Below are 20,587 nucleotides of genomic sequence, written 5' to 3'. Positions count from 1 at the left end.
CTGGGAACCTCTATATGCTATGGGCAGCCCTAAAAAGACAAAAAGACAAAAAAAAAAAAAAAAAAAAAAAAAAAAAAAAAAAAAAGAGCTGGGCTGTGGGATTAGGCAGGTCTGAGTTCCAAGCCTGCTTCACACCGTCACCATGAAGTGGGTCCTGTCACCATGCCCACATTACAGACGAGGCCACTGAGGCTCAGAAAAGCTAAATGATATTCCCAAGGACACAGGACCCATAAAGTAGGGATCTGGGTTCCAAACCACCTTCTCTGGTTCAAAGCCCATTTCTGTGCCTGACATGATGCTCTGTGGCTGTAACACGACTACGTGTACATAGTAGCAGTTTTTTGGTAAGCATTTTAAAATAATTTTATTGGAATACTGTTGACTCACAAAATTGTGCTAATCTCAGGAGTATAGCAAAGTAAATCCGCTACACACACGCATATATCCATTCCTTTCCATATTTTTTTTTCTCAAAACAAGCTACCACACAGTACTGAGTAAATTTCCCCGGGCTCTACAGTACCCGTCTATTCCATAGATATTAGCATGTCTATCTCAATCCCAACCCCGTAATATACCCCTCCCGCCCACATCTCCCCTTTGGCGAACATAAATTTGGTTTCAAAATCTTTGCGTGTGTTTCTGTTTTGCAAGTTCTATTATATCATTTCTATTAGATTCCACATGTTAGTGATCTCATGAAATTTGTCTTTGTCTCACTTATTCCACTAAATAATTTCTACGTTCATCCATGTTGATGTGAATGGCATTATTTCATGCTTTTTTATGGCTGAGTAATGTTCTATTGCATGCGTATACCACATCTTCTTTTTTTTTTTCTTTTCTTTTTTTTTTTTTTTTTGCATTTTCTAGGGCCGCTTCCCTAGAAGTTGGCGGCATATGGAGGTTCCCAGGCTAGGGGTCGAATCAGAGCTGTAGTCGCCAGCCTACACCAGAGCCACAGCAACGCGGGATCCGAGCCATGTCTGCAACCTACACCACAGCTCATGGCAATGCCGGATCCTTCACCCACTGAGCAAGGCCAGGGATCGAACCTGCAACCTCATGGTTCCTAGTCGGATTCATTATCCACTGTGCCATGACAGGAACTCCTCCTATCACATCTTCTTTATTCAATTCTCTGTTGATGGACATTTCAGTTGCTTCCATGTCTTGGCTGTTGTAAATAGTGCCCCGTGGGTCTTGATAAACCCAATTTGTCTGGCTGGTCACATGATTAGGACTAGTTTGAGCTTCTTGTGGAAGCTGGAGGAGGGAGCTGTCAATTGCCAGAGTTTCAAGGGCCCTCAAAGAGAGCCAAATCCAGTCTTCGTTCTGTGCCTGGGACACTGAGGCACAGAGAGGGGGTGTGACATGACCACAGTCACACAGCAAGTCAGGGGAAGGGCTGAGCTCTACCCCAAGTCTTAGGTTTCTGTGAGTAGTTTTCTTTTTTTCTCCTTTTCTTCTTCAGCAATTTGGGGATAAAATTTGCTGGGAAGAAACCACAAGGAGGGCAAGCCAAAAGCAGTTTTGTTAATTCAACAAATATTTTTTGATGGCCTACTGTTTGCCAGGCACTGTTCTGGGCACTGAGGATACCAAGTCGACAAAAATCTTGTCTTCATGGAGCATTTTTTTTTAAATAGAAAGAGACAGCCAATGAGCAATAAATATGATAATGAATTAAACAGCATCTTAGCATTATGGGACAATGAAACTATAGATTAGGGTAAGGGCCATCAAGAATCCAGGGCAAGGGGTGGATTGCAGTTCTAATTAGGGCAGTCAAAGAAGGTGACAAAACTCGAGGGAGGTGACAATGTGGATATTTGGTGGGAGAACGTTCCAGCCGAGGGAAGAGCCAGTGCGGCTAGTGCAAAGGCCCTGAGGCAGGGCCCGAGTTGGCTGGCGGGTTCAGGAAAGAGCAAAGAGACCAGCGCAGCTAGAGTTCAGGGAGGGAGCAGAGAGCAGCAGTAGCTCAGAGAAACGGGGGAGGGGACAGATCACACAGGAGTTTCAGGCACTGTGAGGACTTTGGCATCTACTCTGCATGACATGGGGAGACGTGGAGGTGGTTTGAGCAGAGGTGGACTGTGATCTGACTGGTTTAGCAGGTCACTCTGGCTGCTGTGTGAGAATCTACTGTACGGGACAAGGGGGGACGCAGACGGGCCAGTGAGGAGCCTGTTGCAGCCCAGCAGGTGAGCGATGATTGGGGCTCAGGCCGGGGAGCTGGCAGTAGAGGAGGCGCGATGAGGTCAGATTTTGGACATGTTGTGATGATAGAGTCAATAGGATTTGCAGCTGGACCAGGTGTGGGGGTGTAAGGGAAAGAGAAGACTCAGAGATGGGTCCAAGGTTTGGGGCCTGAGTCCTGGGAAGGGGAGGATGGGGGAAGGGAAGGCTTTGGGCAGCGGGGAGGTGGGAAGTTCGGTCCTGGCTGTGCCAAGTGTGAGGTGTCTGAGTCCATGTGGAAATGCCCCAAAGCGGGGTTGGACATGTGATTTAAGAGCGAGGACCAGTCTAGAAATGATGTATCAGTGAGATGTTAACACCTAGCACTTCCCTGGGAATGAGCATGGATGGAAAAGGCAAAATGTCAAGGATGAAGGCCCAGAACCCTCCACCAGAGACGAAGAAGGAGAGACCCGCAGGAGGAGAAGCAGCAAAGAGGGCACATCATTGTTAGCTGATATTTCATAGGGGCAATGAAAAACCACACACACACGCACACACACGCACGCACGCACAGGGGAAGGAGCCATGCTTTGCAAGCAAAGCCTTTTTGCAGACTCACACTGGATCTGGCATGCAGAGCAAGGTCAAAAGGCTCCTTGGTGGCAGCGATGAGGCCAAGGGGCCAAGGTCAGTGGGGCAAGAGGTTGAGAGACCTGGGGGCAGTGTGGGGTACCACTTACGCCAGCATCTCTAGCTGCGTGATTACATAGCTGCTCCCTGTCTTAGTTTGGCCTCTGTAACAAAATACCCTAGACTGGGGAACCTCACAACAAAATATTTTCTCATAGTTCTGGAGGCTGAGAGGTCCTAGATAAGGGTGCCAGCATGGTTGGGTTCTGGTGAGAGCCTTTATCCTGGCTTGCAAATGGCTGTCTTCTTGCTATGTCCCCACATGGTAGGGGTGGGGAGGGGGCCTCTATTGTTCTTATAAGGGCACGAATCCCATCAGATCAGGGTCCCACCCTCATGCCCTCATCTAACCCTCGTTATCTCCCAACGACCTCACCTCCAAATATCATCATATCGGGAGTCAGGGGTTCAACACATGAACAGGTCAGGTCAAGGGGCACGCAGTCCAGCACAGAGCACATGAAGGATGTTGGCCATGCAGGCTGTTTGCAGACATTCAGCATCATAAAGGACACGGTGATGCATTCATTGGGCCCTTGTTTGCCGTTATTTGCAGGGCCTATGTCAATTTATCTCTGTTCCTCTTTATTCTCTTGCATTTGCTTCTTTTTCCTGAACTTTGCCACAGCGTGTCATTGTCTCTGTGTGTTTAAATATCTGTCCCCAAACTAGCTGTGAGAGCAGCGCCTTGGTCAGTCTCGGCTGCACCCACCATGCCTAGGACAGCTCCTGACTCATAGTAGGTGCTCAGTAAACCCTTGTGGCTGAAGATCGTGCCCTTCAGCAGCCAGCCCAGCCCTTGACCCACAGGGGCTCCTGAGGGTTTCCTATGAGGATCTCCGTGAGCCTGGCCCGGCCCTTAGCCTCACAGAAAACATGAACCATTTCAGAGTCCAAAGGGGGCCTTGGGCCTGGGAAGCACACTCCTGAGCACTGGGGGACAGTAGGCTCAGAACCGAGACCAGCAACCCTGGAGGAAGGGCCCCCTCTTTCTGCTGAATCACCAGCCCAGCGGTGCCCCCGGAAGAGGCAAGGCTCTGCCAAGGTTGCCCAAGGCACTCTGGGCATTTAGGGCCCAGGTCACTGGGTGCATGAGCTGATGCCCCAGTGACTGGCCTGGCAATCGTCCTCCAGGTGACTGTGAGGACATCATTCCTGGAAAAGGAACTGGCGCCAGGGGTCTTTCCAGGACTGATGATGGCGCAAAATTGTGTGTGGAGCTGATCGCCCGGCCATCCCTCCGGCATTCTTCATTCATAGATACGGTCCAGATATTCCTTTAGCTCTTCACTCAACAAATACACATTGAACGCCTCCCAAGTCCCTGGCACGCTCTTAGAGGCTCATTAGGCTTTGTCTAAAACAGATTTACGTGGACAAAGGTGATGACAGAGACCTCAGTCTGTCAGACATCCTCCACGTGCCACATCTGTCACCAGGTCCTTGGGCTGTATTATCTCGAACTCTCACCATGACCCAGGGGGCAGGATTGCAGTCACATTTCGTTTTCTTTCCTTTTTCTTCTTGTTTTAGGGCCACACGCAAGGCACATGGAAATTCCCAGGTGAGGGGTCCAATCAGAGCTGCAGCTGCCGGTCTACGCCACAGCCACAGCCACACAGGATCTGAACCTCATCTGCGACCTATGCCACAGCTCACAGTAACACCGGGTCCTTAACCGACTGAGCGAGGCCGGGGATTGAACCTGCGTCCTCATGGTTGCTAGGCAGGTTCATTTCTGCTGAGCCACAAGGGGAACGCCTCTTTTTTCTTTTTAAGTTTTATGAAAGCGTAGTTGATTTACAAGGTCGTGGTCATTTCCCCTGTACGATAAAGTGATTCAGCCAAACGTATGCACACATCCATTCTCTTCCAGATCCTTTTCCCACATAGATGCTCAGAGAATACTGGGGAGAGTTCACTACACGGCAGGTCTCCGTTGGCCAATCATTCCATACACCTCGGTGTGCCTGTGCCAATCCCACACCCCCAGGCCACCCCTCCCCCGCCTACAGTCACATTCTGCAGAGGAGTGAAGGGTCGTGCTCAGGGCCTCATGGCATCTAAGCGGGTTTCAAACCCAGCTTGGTCTAACACGCTCCGCTTTCCGGTGTGGCCCTTACCTGTGCCAGGCTGCTGACAGGCAACCTTTCTAATCCTCACAGCAAACTCAATGCCTGAATTATACCCTCTGCATCTTTCCAGATGAGGAAACTGAGTCTTGCATGGGTTGTGTAACTTGCCCACGGTTGCACAGACAGGAAGTGGTGACACGTGGGCCCTTTAACTTGGCCCCTTGTCCCACTCTGTGCTGTGTGCAGCCGCTTCCTGGTCAGGTCCTTGGCCGATGACCTTGGTAATTCCTTTAAGCACCCCTGACCCTTGCCCCCAGCCTCTCCATAACTTCAAGTAGAAAATTGGGAGCATGTCTAGCTCATCCAGAAGGGCCCCAAGTGGAGAATCTCCCCCTTCTTACGAAGGGGTTCGTCCAAGAGCCCTGGGCCTTCCCTTTCTTGCTCTTTGTTCCCTTTGTTTCTTGCCCTGCCCCCGGCACCTCTCTCTGATCTCCCTTGAAGAAGCCCCCAGGCTCTTGGAAGGACTTGGGCACATGAGCGCACCATCAGACACTAAGATGCGCCAGCCCCCACCCTGCACCGTCTTTCTTGCTCCCACTCATGTGAACCCCACAGCATTGCGATGAAGGAAAGACCTGTTAGTCACCGACAGGTGAGCCCTATGTCAGAGGCAGAGACAGGAGCTGGAATACAGGTCTGTCTACGTCAAAAGCCTGTGAAGGTCCACTGTGCCATCTTTGAGAAAAGGAAGGGGACCCAGCCAGGTGAAGGTCAATGCCCCTGCATTCTTTTTCTGGAGCTGGTTCCTACCTTGTCTTTGACCCCAGGTGCCCACATTCCTTCTCTAGAACCCAGGATTGCTCTTGGGGACCATGACCGTGAGAGTATCAGCACCACAAAAGCAGGAATTTTCCTTCATTCATTGCTGTATCCCTAGTGCTTAGAATAGTGTCTGGCACAGAGTTGGTGTACAAGAAATGCCGTATTTTATTAAGGAGCAAACACCGTTTATTTTAAGACACATCCTTGCTCCACCACAATTTGTTGAAAAACAGACTGTCTTTCCTCCATTGACTTGCTTTTGCAACTTCGTCAAAGAATCAGTCGGCCCCACCTGTTTGGACTATTTCTGGGTCTTCGTGTTTTGTTTTTGTTTTTGTTTTTGTTTTTGTTTTTGTTTTTTTTAAGTGCCGCACCCACGGCATATGGAGGTTCCCAGGCTAAGGGTCAAATCGAAGCTGTAGCCACCAGCCTACACCAAAGTCACAGCCACACCAGATTCGAGCCGTGTCTGCGAACTACACCACAGCTCACAGCAACACCAGATCCTTAACCCACTGAGCGAGGCCAGGGATCAAACCTGAGTCCTCATGGATATAATCAAATTCGTTTCTGCTGAGCCATGATGGGAATTCCTGGGTCCTCTATTATGTTTCATTGATCTATGCGTCTCTCTCCCAACCAAGCACAGTCTTAATAACTGCAACTGTATCTTGAAATTGCTCCCATTTTCTTCTTCTTCAAAGATGTTTTAGCTATTAGAGTCCCTTTTCGTTTTTGTACCATTTTATTTATTTATTTATTTTTGCTTTTTAGAACCGCACCCAAGGCATATGGAAGTTCCTAGGCTAGGGGTCAAATTGGAGCTGCAGCTGCCAGCCTACACCACGGCCACGGCAACTCGGGATCCAAGCTGCGTCTGTGACCTACACCACAGCTCACGGCAACACCAGATCCCTGACCCACTGAGACAGTCCAGGGTTCGAACCCATAGCCTCATAAATCCTAGTCGGATTTGTTTCCACTGTGCCACAACAGGAAACTCCATTTTTTGAGATTTTAAAGTATAGACATGTCTGTCATCCCAGGAGTTCAGGTTCTGTCTATAGCTGCTGGAAGAAACTCAAAATGCCTCCAGGATCGGAACTTTGTATCCTGCGGATGGATACTTCCCAGAGGAGACATCTGATTTCACCTAGCAGGATTAGTGAGTTCCACAATTTCCTTTTAAAAGTTTATGGGATGTTTCCCCCTTCTTACCACAAATGGGTGATAATGACACATTTTGGAGGAAAAAGGCTAGTTGGAGGAAACACAAATTAAAATATTCCTTTGGACAGCCACATGTAAATCAATGAAACTGGAACACACCCTCACACCCACAAAAGTAAACTCAAAATGTCTGAAAGACTAAGTATAAGACCAGCACCATCAAACTGCTAGAAGAGAACACCGGCGAAACATTCTCTAACAGAAACCGTTCGAATGTTTTCTCAGGTCAGTCTCCCAAGGCAACAGAAATTAAAGCAAAAATAAATCTATGGGACCTAATCAAACCGACAAGCTTTTGCACAGCAAAGGAAACCATTAAAAAAAAAAAAAGACAACTTACAGAATGGGAGAAAATTGTTTCAAACGATGCAACTGACAAGGGCTTAGTATCTAAAATATGCAAACAACTTATACAACTCAACAGCAAAAAAGCCAACAACCCAATGGAAAAATGGGCGAAAGACCTGAATAGACATTTCCCCAAAGAAGAAGCACAGATGGCCAACAAGCACATGAAAAAAAATGCTCAACATCACAGATTATTACAGAAATGCAAATCAAAGCTACTATGAGGTACCACCAGTCAGAATGGCCATCATTAATAAGTCCACAAATAACAAATGCTGGAGGGGGTGTGGAGAAAAGGGAACCCTCCTACACTGCTGGTGGGAATGTAAATTGGTACAACCACTATGGAAAACAGTGTGGAGATACCTTAGAAAACTATACATAGAACTACCATATGACCCAGCAATCCCACTCTTGGGCATATATCCGGACAAAACTTTCCTTGAAAAAGGCACATGCACCCGTATGTTCATTGCAGCACTATTCACAATAGCCAAGACATGGAAGCAACCTAAATGTCCACCGACAGATGAATGGATCAAGAAGATGTGGTATATGTACACAATGAAATACTCAGCCATAAAAAAGAACAAAATAATACCATTTGCAACAACATGGATGGAACTAGAGACTCTCATACTGAGCGAGTCAGAAAGAGAAAGACAAATACCATATGATATCACTTATATCTGGAATTTAATATAGGGCATAAATGAACGTTTCCACTGAAAAGAAACTCATGGACATGGAGAACAGACTTGTGGTTGTCAAACGGGAGGGGGAGGGAATGGGATGGACTGGGAATTTGGGGTGAGTAGATGCAAACTATTGCTTTTGGAATGGATAAGCAATGAGCTCCTGCTGTGTAGCACTGTATGGCACCTGACTATATATCTAGTCACTTACGATGGTGCATGATAATGTGAGAAAAAGAATGTATATATGTGTGTGTGTACAGTAGAAAATTGACAGAACACTGTAAACCAGCTATGATGGAAAAAATAAAAATCATTAAAAAAAATTCCTTGATTCCTTCAGTCACTTATAGAAAATAATTTTATTTCTTTCTATTTTTTTCTTACATAGAATTCTTTTTTTTTAAATTTTTTTTTGTTTGTTTTGTTTTGTCTTTTTGGTATTTCTTGGGCTGCTCCTGCGGCATGTGGAGGTTCCCAGGCTAGGGGTTCAACGGGAGCTGTAGCCGCCGGCCTACGCCAGAGCCACAGCAACTCGGGATCCGAGAGGCACCTGCAACCTACACCACACGCAGCTCACGGCAACGCAGGATTGTTAACCCACTGAGCAAGGGCAGGGACCGAACCCGAAACCTCACGGGTTCCTAGTCAGATTCGTTAACCACTGCGCCACGCCGGGAACTCCTTACATAGAATTCTTAATTTCATATCTTATGGGTTCTTTCCTGTTCTTATATAATTTTAATTTTTTTTAAATGCCCCAGTTATCACAAAGGTAATATTATCTTGTAAGTAGAAAGGGAAACTCGCCTTGTCACCCACATCCCTCATTCCACTCCATACCTGTAACCTCTGTAATCATTTAAATGCGGAACTTCTAGAATTTCTTCTAGAGCATTGTAGATGATGAAATCATGCCAAAACAACTTTTTTCACTTTCTAGGTGTCAAACAACTTTCTGTCTATCTTGTGCATATAAATCTGATGTTATCCTCTTTTTGCATGCATTTAAAATTTAAACGATATATTCATATATTTGCTTTGATTTGATCCATTTCCATGGGTAATAATTACCACAATCACCCCCGCTTCTTCATTTAGTATTTAGCCATTTCACAGGTCACTTCCTTTTGTAGCCAGATTTTTTTACTTAACACAAAGGCATTTACCACATTGCAGTAAAGACCTTGCAGGTTTCATTGAATGCATCAAATGGAGGTGCCACAATTTCCCTACTGCTTTTACATTTTCCCAAATGCTTTTACATTTTGACCAAGCACGATTCTCATTCTTTGCTTTTTAGGTCCACGTCCTTGGCATATGGAGGTTCCCAAGCTAGTGGTTGAATTGGAGCTGCAGCTGCCAGCCTATGCCACAGCCACAGCAACATGGGGATCTGAGCCTCGTCTGCAACATACACCACAGCTTACATCAACGCTGGATCCTCAACCCACTGAGCAAGGCCAGGGATCGAACCTGCCACCTCATGGTTCCTAGTCAGATTTTTGTTCTTATGATTCCCAAAATAAACATTTATTTCTGAGTAGGGTTACTTCCTTGTTCATTTTCCTGGAGGCAGAATTTCCAATGTTTGAAACTCCTTTCCAAAGCTTTACATCAAATCGCACCTACATAAGCAATTCACAAAACGGCTCCCTTCATCCTGGCCGCCTCAGCAACTTCTGTTTTTGTTTTCGCTTCTGCTCTTTTGACTGTGGTATATTGTGCTTTGTTCCTAACGAGACTGACAGATGTTCCAGATAGTTGTCATCCAGTTCACCACCCCATATTCTTGCTGTTTTCGAGCAATTTTGATCAGGAGGGATCTTAGGGAGGGAAAGGGCCAGAGCCAGGTCCTGTAGGCAATTCGTCACCTCACAAATTCATCCCTGCACTTCGTCTGGTTAGACAATGACGGTCTTTCTCCAGCAGCAACTTGCAGGTGGAATCTGGAGCTATGTTAAAATAACACTGCCATACACACTTGAACCTTGAGCTGGCTTAAAATAACACTGACACCTCACATTCTGCTCAGCCAGGCTTGGGTGATGATCTTTTCTGGGATTAGTCAGCTCAGTGGATTTATATTCAGCCAGGAAGCGGGGAAGCCGACAGGCAGGTTGGGGAATGGTGTTGCCGGAGGTCTTGGCAGCGCGCGCCTGTCTGGGGGCTGGTTCCTCTTATGCGCTTCTCCCGGCGGCTCCAGATCTCCTGGTGCGTCCCTCTGACTAAGGACAGTTGCCCAGGCATCTTCAGCTGCCATTTAAGGGCTCTGATGGTACAGCATGAACAAGCTTCTTGGTCCTATAAAGTCCAGGGCCCAGAAGCCATCATGGAGGAGGATGAAGCCTGGGGTTGCTGTCTTCTTCACATTTAGGGCTCTCGTTCCAATTTTCACCAGCTGGCCCTCAAATCGGCTGCCCCATTCTATCTGTGCCCCATCTTTTCCTTCAGCTATCACAAGTGACTGGATATAGTTCCCCGTGGCTTTGTTGTGTGTCAGAGCCTCTTCCCAAGTCTTTAGAGATCCAGGGGAGCAGTCTTGGTTTTCCTGGGATGTCCCGCATTCAAGTATGTTATCCCAGAGTTCCCGTCGTAGCTCATTAGAAATGAATCTGACTAGTATCCATGAAGATGCAGGTTTGATCCCTGGTCTCGGTCAGTGGGTTAAGGATCCGGTGTTGCCGTGAGTTGTGGTGTAGGTGGCAGATGGGGATCAGGTCCAGGATTGCTGGATCCTATGTTATTTCTATATTTAGGGTTGTTGTTTTTTTTTTCTCTTATGGCTGCACCTGTGGCATATGGAAGCTCATGGGGTGGGCTCAAATTGAAGCTGCAGCTGCAGGCCTATGCCATAGCCACAGCAACACCGGATTGGAGCAGCATCTGTGACCTATGTCTTGGCTTGAGGCAACACCATATCCCTTAACCCACTGACCAAAGCCAGGGATTGAACCTGCATCCTCATGGACACGGTGTTGAATTCTTAAAACCCCTGAGCCACAACAGAAATTCCTATATTTAATTTTTGAAGGAACCAGCATACTGTTCTCCATAGTGGTTGCACCAGCTTATAATAGGACAGGTGTTCTTAATGCTTAAGGGGTCACTTGCGCTTCTGAGCCTTTAAAGGAAGCAATAGAGATGCCCTTAGCTTTCCTTCCCTTGCAGATGGGGAAACTGAGGCTTGGGGAAGCGTTGTAATTGGCCTAGAGTCATGGTCAAGTTGGTGCAAAACCAAGACTGCAGTCTGCTTCTTGTGAGCATTCTTCATCTTCTGAAGGGTTTCTTAGTTTGGGTTTCCTGAGAAGGAGACTCTGAGCAAGGATCTGAGTGCAAGTCATTTCTGCGGGAGGCACAGCATACACTGGGAGGGAGTGGGTAAATGAGACAGGTCAGCAAGAGTCAGTGAAGGTGTGATGGTGAGCTGGTTACCATGCTAACCACTTGTGGGCAACTGGAGCCTAACCCGCTGGGGAGCCTTGGGAAGCTCGCACCCCAGAGAGCACCCACCCAGGAGCAGCGGAGCAGGGGCAGCAATACAACGCCCTCATCAGTTACTGGTTAACGGGCTGCTCCTGGGGTGGGGGTGAGGGGGTGAGGGGTGTTTGTTCCCTGCACGTCCATCAGCAGGCTCTGGTGGCCAGACAAAGCCTCCGGCAGAGTGCAGGTGCTGGCACTCGGGGGCTGGACCTCCGAGGGAGGAGGTATGGGGGCACCAGTAGCATCTGTTATAGGAGATTAGAGGGATCCCCAGCCTTTCAAAGAACAGAAGAGAGCTGGGGACCCACTTTCTCTGAAAAACAATGCACATGAAACATTTTGCCTGCAGCTTGAAGGGTTCACAGACCCCTGGCGACTCTGGATGAAGATCCCTGTCTCCTGCGACTCTTCCTTCCTCCCCCCACCCCGCCCCCGGAGGTAACATTTATTGACACAGTTGCCCTCTACCCACACTGGCTCAGGGACTCTTCCGGAGAGAAGTGGCTCAGTGATGACATTGCAGTCTGGTCACCGGTGTGTGTGGGCGCCCTCCTCTGCCCTGAGCTCCGGACCTGCTAGTCCCCTGGCAGCCCCCGCCCCCACCCCCGCAACCCTCCCCAAGGGGAAGCAAATCCTCCGCCACCTGCCACGGGACGATGCGATCTGCTCTTGTTCCGGCCAGAGTGGGCTGAGTTGATGAATGTGATCCACTCCTGCATGCTTTCCGTGGTTGCCTTACTGTCGGAGTGCATTGCTTCCCATATCATCTTCCATCATGTTCTAGCACAAGGGATTGGATACAGTTCCCTGCGGCTATACAGCAGGACCTCATTGCTCATCCATTCTAAAAGTGAGAGTTTGCATCTGCAAACCCCAAACCTCCAGTCTGTCCCACTCCGTCCCCCTGAAGACGTTCTCCCTTCTTTAGCCAAGGGGGGTGTTGACATGGTCTTCACTTCTTGTTACTCCTTAAAATGATTGTATGTTAACTCACTTGTCCAAAGGCACGATATGGTTTGCAATCTGAAGCAATGCACGCGGATATAAAGGCAACCTGGCATTCCTGGGATCCATTTAATTTGATCTCATATTTTACAAGCTGATACTGTGTCCTCTTTTTTTTTTTTTCCTTTGATTGGCCACACCTGCAGCATATGGAACTTCCCAGCCCATGGATTGAATCCCAGCCACGGGCAAGACATAACATATACACATCAATCCTTTAATCCACTGTGTCAGACTAGGGATTGAACTCTGCAGTAATCAGAGCCTCTGCAGTCATAATCCCCATAGATGTTAATTCTTTCCTTTTTTTTTTTTTTTGTCTTTTTAGGGCTGCACCCACAGCATATGGAGGTTCCCAGGCTACAGATCCAGTCAGAGCTGTAGCTGCCTGCCTATGCCACAGCCACATCAGATCTGAGCCAAGAGTCTGTGACCTACAGCACAGCTCATGGCAAAGCTGGATCCTTAACCCACTGAGCAAGGTCAGGGATCAAACCTGCATCCTCATGGATGCTAGTCAGATTTGCTTCCACTGAGCCACGACGGGAACTCCGTAGTGTGTCCTTTTTGAATGCAATTTGCTAGAGATTTACTTAGAATTTTTGTATTTATGGGTTCATTGTTTTGTCTACAGGTTTCCTTTCTCACGCTGTTCTTGTGAAGTAGCGTATCCAGTTTAGATTAAGTGCTAGAAAAATGGAAGCCATTATAGTTATGATTATGCCTCTGCAATTGTATTTATCATGCTCTGTTGTGATTATCTGTTTGCCTTGCTTCTCTGCTAATCCGTGAGCTTCCTAAAGGCAGAGTCTGCATTTGCTCATTCATTGCTATTTCCCCAAGATCTGCCAGGGAGCTGAAAACATAGCCGGTATAATTGTGCCTAAAAAAAGTAGGTGTGAGGATTAAATAACTGTATAATAAGACACCAGTAACTATAGTAAGGCACTAGTCCTGCTGGGAGTGAGAGAAATAGAAAATAAAGAATTAACATCTAGGCGTTCCCATTGTGGCTTGGTGGTCAACGAACCCGATTAGTATCCATGAGGACGTGGGTTCTATCCCTGGCCTCGCTCAGTGGGTTAAGGATCTGGCGTTGCCGTGAGCTGTGGTGTAGGTTGCAGGTGCCGCTCGGATCCCGCGTTGCTGTGGCTCTGGCGTAGGCTGGCGGCTGTAGCTCCAATTGGACCCCTAGCCTGGGAACCTACATGTGCTGCCGGTGCAGCCCTAAAAAGAAAAAGAAAAAAAAAAAGAATTAACATCTATTGGGTGCTTCCTATCTGCCATGTGCTGGCCTAGCCCTCAAACAATCCAAAAGCATGGTTTACATCTTACAGATGAGTAAACAGAGGCCCAGCTCCAGGCAGTCTCTCATCAGATTTGCTGCTGCGAAGGGGTGGAGGACAGTAACATCTTCACTCCTTTTACAAAGGTCCATGTGTGGTGGCAATCATTTGGCATGCTGCTTTCCTTCTAATAATAATTGTGTGCCTAACTCTGGTTCCCTTTTTGCATGGGCTGCTGGGATGCTCAGATTCTAATTCTGAGCTTAACCACAGGAGCTTATTTGATCCTCATGGTCATAGACACGTTTGTCCTTTCCCGAGATCTTTTCTGCTCTGATGCCTTTGTTTTTCTCTACTTTTTAATCATCCATTTGCTAAATGTCTCCTTATTATAAGTGGCCTGGAATCCCTGGAGAAATGCATAAAGGGAATTACACATTTGAAAGTGGAAAATAAGTATGAGGACGGAGCTGTTCAGTAGCCTCTTGGGTTGTGTTACTCACATGAAAACTTGTTTCCAAATCACACCCTGCCCAGCCCTGCTCAGGTCCCTGCTTGCCTAAGCCCTGGGAAGGGCCTGGGGCAGCCAGAATTTCTGCAATTGAGTTGTTTCAGAGTAAGATAATTAGCACTGAGCTGCTGTTTCTCAGGAGGCTGAGGCTCATTTTAAGACCCAAGAAGGGTTCAAAAAAGAAACTATGGAATTAACTTTACTGTTAGCCTTAAACCCTTTGAAGGCAGCTCTGCTTCAGAGAGTCAATGGTGGCACTTTCTTTGCATCTGCTGGTTCATGACACACATCTGATCCATGTCCATACCGGCTTTTGGGTTTTCCGAGCATGCGAGACTTTCTAGGAACTCTGAGGGTGACCCCTGCTCCCTCCCTGCATTCTGTCAGCAAGCATCTCCAATCCTCACTACCACCAAGGAAGTGCTGGGGAGAAGGAGACCCTGGTCTGGTGCCCAGAACTGAGGTGATGGACTTGGGCAAAGAGGGAGTCCAGCCCCTCTCCCACCCTGAGCCTCTTGAAAACCTGCTCGATGTTTGTTTCAGCTTCAAGTCAGAAGGGAGTGGCTGCTGGCCACATCACAGTGGGCAAATATGGGAGACCCCACTGCTCACCTGTTAGTGGGTAGAAAGTGTTTATTCCCATGGCTTTTTTTTTTTTAAAGTATAGTGCCAATTTCTGCTGTACAGCATCGTGACCCAGCCATAACATACGCATTCTTTTTCTCATACTCTTTTCCATCATGTTTTTTTTTTTTTTTTTTTTCAGGGTCGCACCTGCAGCACATGGACGTTCCCAGGCTAGGGGTCGAATCAGAGCTGTAGCCACCAGCCTACACCACAGCCACAGCAGTGGCAGATCCGAGCCGAATCTGCAACCTACACCACAGCTCATGGCAACACTGGATCCTTAACCCACTGAGTGAGGCCAGGGATCGAACCCACGTCCTCATGGATGCTAGTCAGGTTCATTACCGCTGAGCCACAACGGGGACTCCACCATCATGTTCTATCCCAAGAGACTGGCCTGAACAGCAGGACCTCATTGTTTATACCCGTGGCCTTAACGAAGTTTCGCTGTCACCTGACTTCTTTTGTGTCCAGCTTTAACTGAAAAAAGATTGATCATCAGGAAAAATCCAGCAAGACTCCTTAAGAGGCAGAAAACTCGAATCTTCAGAGGCAAACACATTTGCATTTTTAGTCTCCTCGGGCGCGTTACTTCAAGTAACATCCTCCTGGTCACTTAGCTGCCCTTTGCTGAGTGCCAGGCCTTAGGCCAAACACCTACGGGGATCTGTCCCTCTGCTCACAACACCGCCCTGTCACTCTCCCCATTCTAGCAACGAGGAAAGTAGAGTTCAGGGAGGTCACACATGCCCGAGGTCACACAATGGCAAAGCGAGGAAGCACTCCTGGCAGCCTGGCCCCCGGAGCCCAGGCTCTGAACTATGCTACCGTCATTGTCGCTTACTGCCTGGGCATGTCAGACCTGCTCAACGAAGCTCCACTGGCTTAAATGAAAGTGCATTTCAGAGCCAGTTCCTGGTTCTTTCCCATCTGCAGAGATTTCACTCATGAGCCAGGGCAGGGAGAGCCTGGCAGATAAACCTCAAGCTACTTCCGAGTGCGCACCCCATTGCCCAATGGCCACAAAAAGGGGAGAAAGGAAGACAGAAGGAGACACTTCTGCCCACACCCTCATCAGTCACAGGCCCTTTGTCGGCTTCCCCTGCAGAAACCCTTAACTCACTCATCTCTCTCCAGGAAATCCTGCTTACTGGGCTCTCAGCAGGCTAGACCCAGAAGCGCAGCATGAATGGGGCTGGGATGGGGCGAAGGATTTGACAGAGAAGAACCTGCAGGAGTGGGCCCGTCCCACCTGGCCACAACTGTGAGACTAAGGCCAGCTCTGCATCCCTAAGGGTAAGACACAAAGTGAATTGAAATTAAACTGGAGGAGTTTCCTTTGTGACTCAGCAGTAATGAACTCGACTAGAATCTGGGTTTGATCCCTGGTCTCGCTCAGTGGGTTAAGGATCCAGTGTTGCCATGAGCTGTGGTATAGGCCCCAGATGTAGCTCGGATCTGGCATTGCTGTGGCTGTGGGGTAGGCTGGCAACTGTAGCTCTGATTCCACCCCTAGCCTGGGAACTTCATATGCCGTGGGTGTGGCCCTCAAGAGACAAAAAAGACAAAGAAAAAAGAAAAGAAACAGGAGCTGAAAACTGAAGCCTGGGTCCTGGGAAACTTCCCTCCATAAAAGAGACTTTTCTCGGAGTTCCCATCGTGGTGCAGTGGTTAACGAATCCGACTAGGAACCATGAGGTTGTGGGTTCGATCTCTGCCCTTGCTCAGTGGGTTAATGATCCGGCATTGCCGTAAGCAGCTCGGATCCCGCGTTTCTGTGGCTCTGGCGTAGGTTGGCAGCTACAGCTCTGATTAGACCCCTAGCCTGGGAACCTCCATATGCCACGGGAAGTGGCCCTAGAAAAGGCAAAAAGTCAATAAATAAATAAATAAAATGATCTTAAAAAAAAAAAAAAAAAGAGATTTTTCTCCTGGCCCACTGTCCTTCTCCTCTGGTTTGGGCGGCTAGGGCTCAACAAGGAATTCCTTCCCCCTGGTCTATAACATGGACCCAACTCTGGAGGCAGCTGCCCAGCCAATGACCACATTTCCCAGAGTCCCCTGCATCCACACGCGGCCACTGAGTTCTCACCCCTGGACTGTAAGCCGAAAGGATGTGCGTCCCTTCCGGCCCAAGTGGTTCAGATGTGCTTTCTCTACCCCCTCTCTTCTCTTTTCTGTGGGCTCATGGTCAATGCCCAGAGCAGAGCCGACAGAGCCTCCATCAGCCGGGGTCCCTGAGTGACAGTGTGGAGCAGAGCTCCCCCTCTCCACTGCAGCACATGTACTTGCCATTCAGACCTGAACCGCATTAGACTGTTGGCCTGAGCAAGAAATGAGCACACACTGTGTCTGAGCCATTATACATTTTTTTTTGGCTGTGCCCATGGCCTATGAAAGTTCCTGAGCCAAGGAGTGAAACCTACGCCACTGCAATGACAACACTGGATCCTTAACCTGCTGAGCCACCAGGGAACTCCTGAGCTGTTATACATTTTATAGTCTCTTGGTTAGGGCAGCTGGCCTCCCTGAATGCATACTTCCTCCCAAGCTGGCCCTTTCCCTTTTTCCCCCCAGCATCACTGTTCTCCCAGTTACTTGAGCTAAAAACCTTATAGATGTGTATTCTAGAGAGACTCATGACTGTGTTCACCAGGAAACTGTCTCCCAAAATTGGGAAAGCCACATTGTGTTACAGCAAACCTGGGAAGAACCTGAGACACATCGACAGGAAGAAGTATAAATAAATCTCATTTGCAAAGTGGAATACTAGATGGCAGTGAAAAGGAATGAATTACTGTGACAAATAACATGAATGCATCTCATCAACACAGTGTTGAGTGAAAAAAGCAAGTCACAGAATAACCCAGTGAATATGGCTCTATGTGTATAAATTCTAAAAACAGCCAAAATGAAAGAGGAGATATTTTGGAGATAGTGATAGATATGGTAAAATTATAAGGAGGAGCAAAGTAAGAATAAACACAAAATTCAGACTAATGAGACCCCTGTGTGTATGTGGGAGAGGGATGGGAAGGGTCCCTCACAGGACAGCAGAGGGGTTTGGAATATTCTATTTTTAAGGAAAACTGTACCAAATACACAGGTTTTTCTCTTCCTAATTATCCTTTAAGTCATTCAGAAACATCATAAAAACTTTTTTGTACCCTTTATCTGCTTCATAATAAATCAATAAATACTAAATCTGGAAACCTAGCCGGCCCTCTTGACCCTGCCTCTCCCCATTTCCACATCCTATCCATCAGCAAGCTTACTGTTTCTCTTTTTTCTCTCTTTAAAAAAAATATAAGTATAGTTGATGTACAATATCATGTTACAGGTGGACAATAGAATGATTCACAATTTTTAAAGGTTATACTCCATTTATAGTTATTATAAAATACTAACTGTGGTCCCTGTGTTGCACAATATATCATTGTGGTTTATTTTATTTTAATTTTTCATTATTACTTTTTTTCTTTTTATGGCTGTACCTCCGGCATATGGAGGTTACCGGGCTAGGGGTCCAATGCAAGCTGCAGCTGCCAGCCTACACCACAGCCACGGCAATGCCAGATCCGAGCCACATCTGTGACCTATGCCATGGCTTGCAGCAACAATGGATCTTTAACACACTAAGCGAGGCCAGGGGTTGAACTTGCATCCTCATGGATACTAGTCAGGTTCTTAACATGCTAAGCCACAAAGGGAGCTCCTCCTAAAGTTTATTTTATATGTAATAGTTTGTACCTCTTAATTCCCTCCCCCTATATTCCTCTCCCCACTGGAAACTACTAGTTGTTCTCTATACCTGAGTCTGCTTCTTTTTTGTTATACTTACTAGTTTTGTTTTGTTATTGTCTTTTTAGAGCCACACCCGCAGCATATGGAGGTTCCCAGGCTAGGGGTCTAATCGGAGCTGTAGCCGCCGGCCTACACCACAGCCACAGCAACACCAGATCTGAGCCACGTCTGCCACCTACACCACAGCTCACGGCAATGATTGAGGCCAGGGATCAAACCCGCAACCTCATGGTTCTTAGTCAGATTCATTTCCACTGTGCCACGACAGGAACTCCTGTTTTAATTTTTAATTTTTTGTTTTCATTTATTTTATTAAAGTGTACTTGACTTACAATGTTGTAAATATAGCAAAGTGACCCAGTCACATACATATGTGTGTGTGTGAGTGTGTATGTGTGTGTGTGTACACATACGCTGGGTCCTTAACCTCCAGGCCACCAGGGAACGCCTTGTTTTAGATTCCACATGTAAGTGATATCATACGGTATTTGTCTTTGTCTGACTTATTTCACTTAGCATAATACGTTCCCAGTTCATCCATGTTTTTGCAAATGGCAAAATTTTGGATTTTTTTTTGTTGTTGTTATAGCTGAGCAGTATTCCATTTTATATATACACACACACCACATCTTTACCCATTCATCTGTTGATGGGGGCTTAGGTTGCTTCTGTGTCTTGGCTCTTGTCAACAGGACCTCTGTGAACACTGGGGTGCAGGTACCTTTTCTTGTTGCTTCTTGTTTTCACACATATGGTGAACAAAGTTGCTTCTCTCTGGCCGACCTAGTGCCCAGCCCTCTGACTTGTCTGTGCTCACATCTCATTCCTGACCCCCAAAGCTCACACTACACCCTTGCCCTTCCAGAGCACTCTTTAAAACAAACGTAGACCAAGTCACATCCCACCCTGCTTAGAGGGCTCTCTGTGGCATCAGAGTGACAGCCAAACTCATCACTGCGGCCTCCCAGACCCCAGAGATGGGACCTGCCTTCTATTCCACCACCACCCACACCACTCGCCTGGCTGCCTCTGCTGCCCCAGAGGCCACTGGTCAGAGTCTAAAACGTGTCAAGCCAGTGTCCCCTCAGGGCTTTGGCCTGCTCTCCTCTCTCCACCTGGCTCCTTCCCACCCTTCCAACCCAGCCAGAGATGCCACCGCCTCTGAAGGCCTCCCTGACCTCTCGCTGAAGGAAATGTCCCCTGTGGCTCAGAGCCCTGGGCGCATGCTTCCTCCCGGCTCAGCTGCTGCCTCGTCGCTGTGCTGTCATCTAGACTGCGGGCTCCATGGAGGAAGGGGCTCCCCTGTGGTCCCTGTTGGGACAAGGCCATCTTGTCTTTACTTTCTCTCCAGAACTTCACCTTGGACCTTGGCTTGCAAAGGTGGCCACAGTCTTTGACCCAAAATACAACTCGTGTTTATTTGCTTAAAGTTTTGTTTTTTTTTTTACATATACATACCCATGTAATGGTAATACATAAATCACACGTATGGCCAAACCACATTCTCATTTTAGTGGGGTTTTTGTCGTTGTTGTTGTTGTTGTTTTTCCTTTTTTCATTGTAGGGCTGTACCTGTGGCAAGTTCCCAGGCTAGGGCTTGAAGGGGAGCTGTAGCTGCTGGCCTGCACCACAGCCACGGCACCACCAGATCCCAGCTGCTGCGTCTGTGACCTACACTTCGGTGTGGGGCAACACTGGATCCTTAACCCACTGAGCTAGGCCAGGGATCGAACCCACATCCTCACGGATCCTGGTCAGGTTCTTAACCTGATGAGCTACCACAGAGACTTTTCGTGGTTTTTTTAATCCATGATCTGTCTGCTTGGC

The sequence above is a fragment of the Sus scrofa genome, chromosome 6, assembly GCF_000003025.6.
Source record: "Sus scrofa isolate TJ Tabasco breed Duroc chromosome 6, Sscrofa11.1, whole genome shotgun sequence".
NCBI classification, from domain to species: domain Eukaryota; kingdom Metazoa; phylum Chordata; class Mammalia; order Artiodactyla; family Suidae; genus Sus; species Sus scrofa.
Note: the sequence above shows the minus strand (reverse complement) of the source record.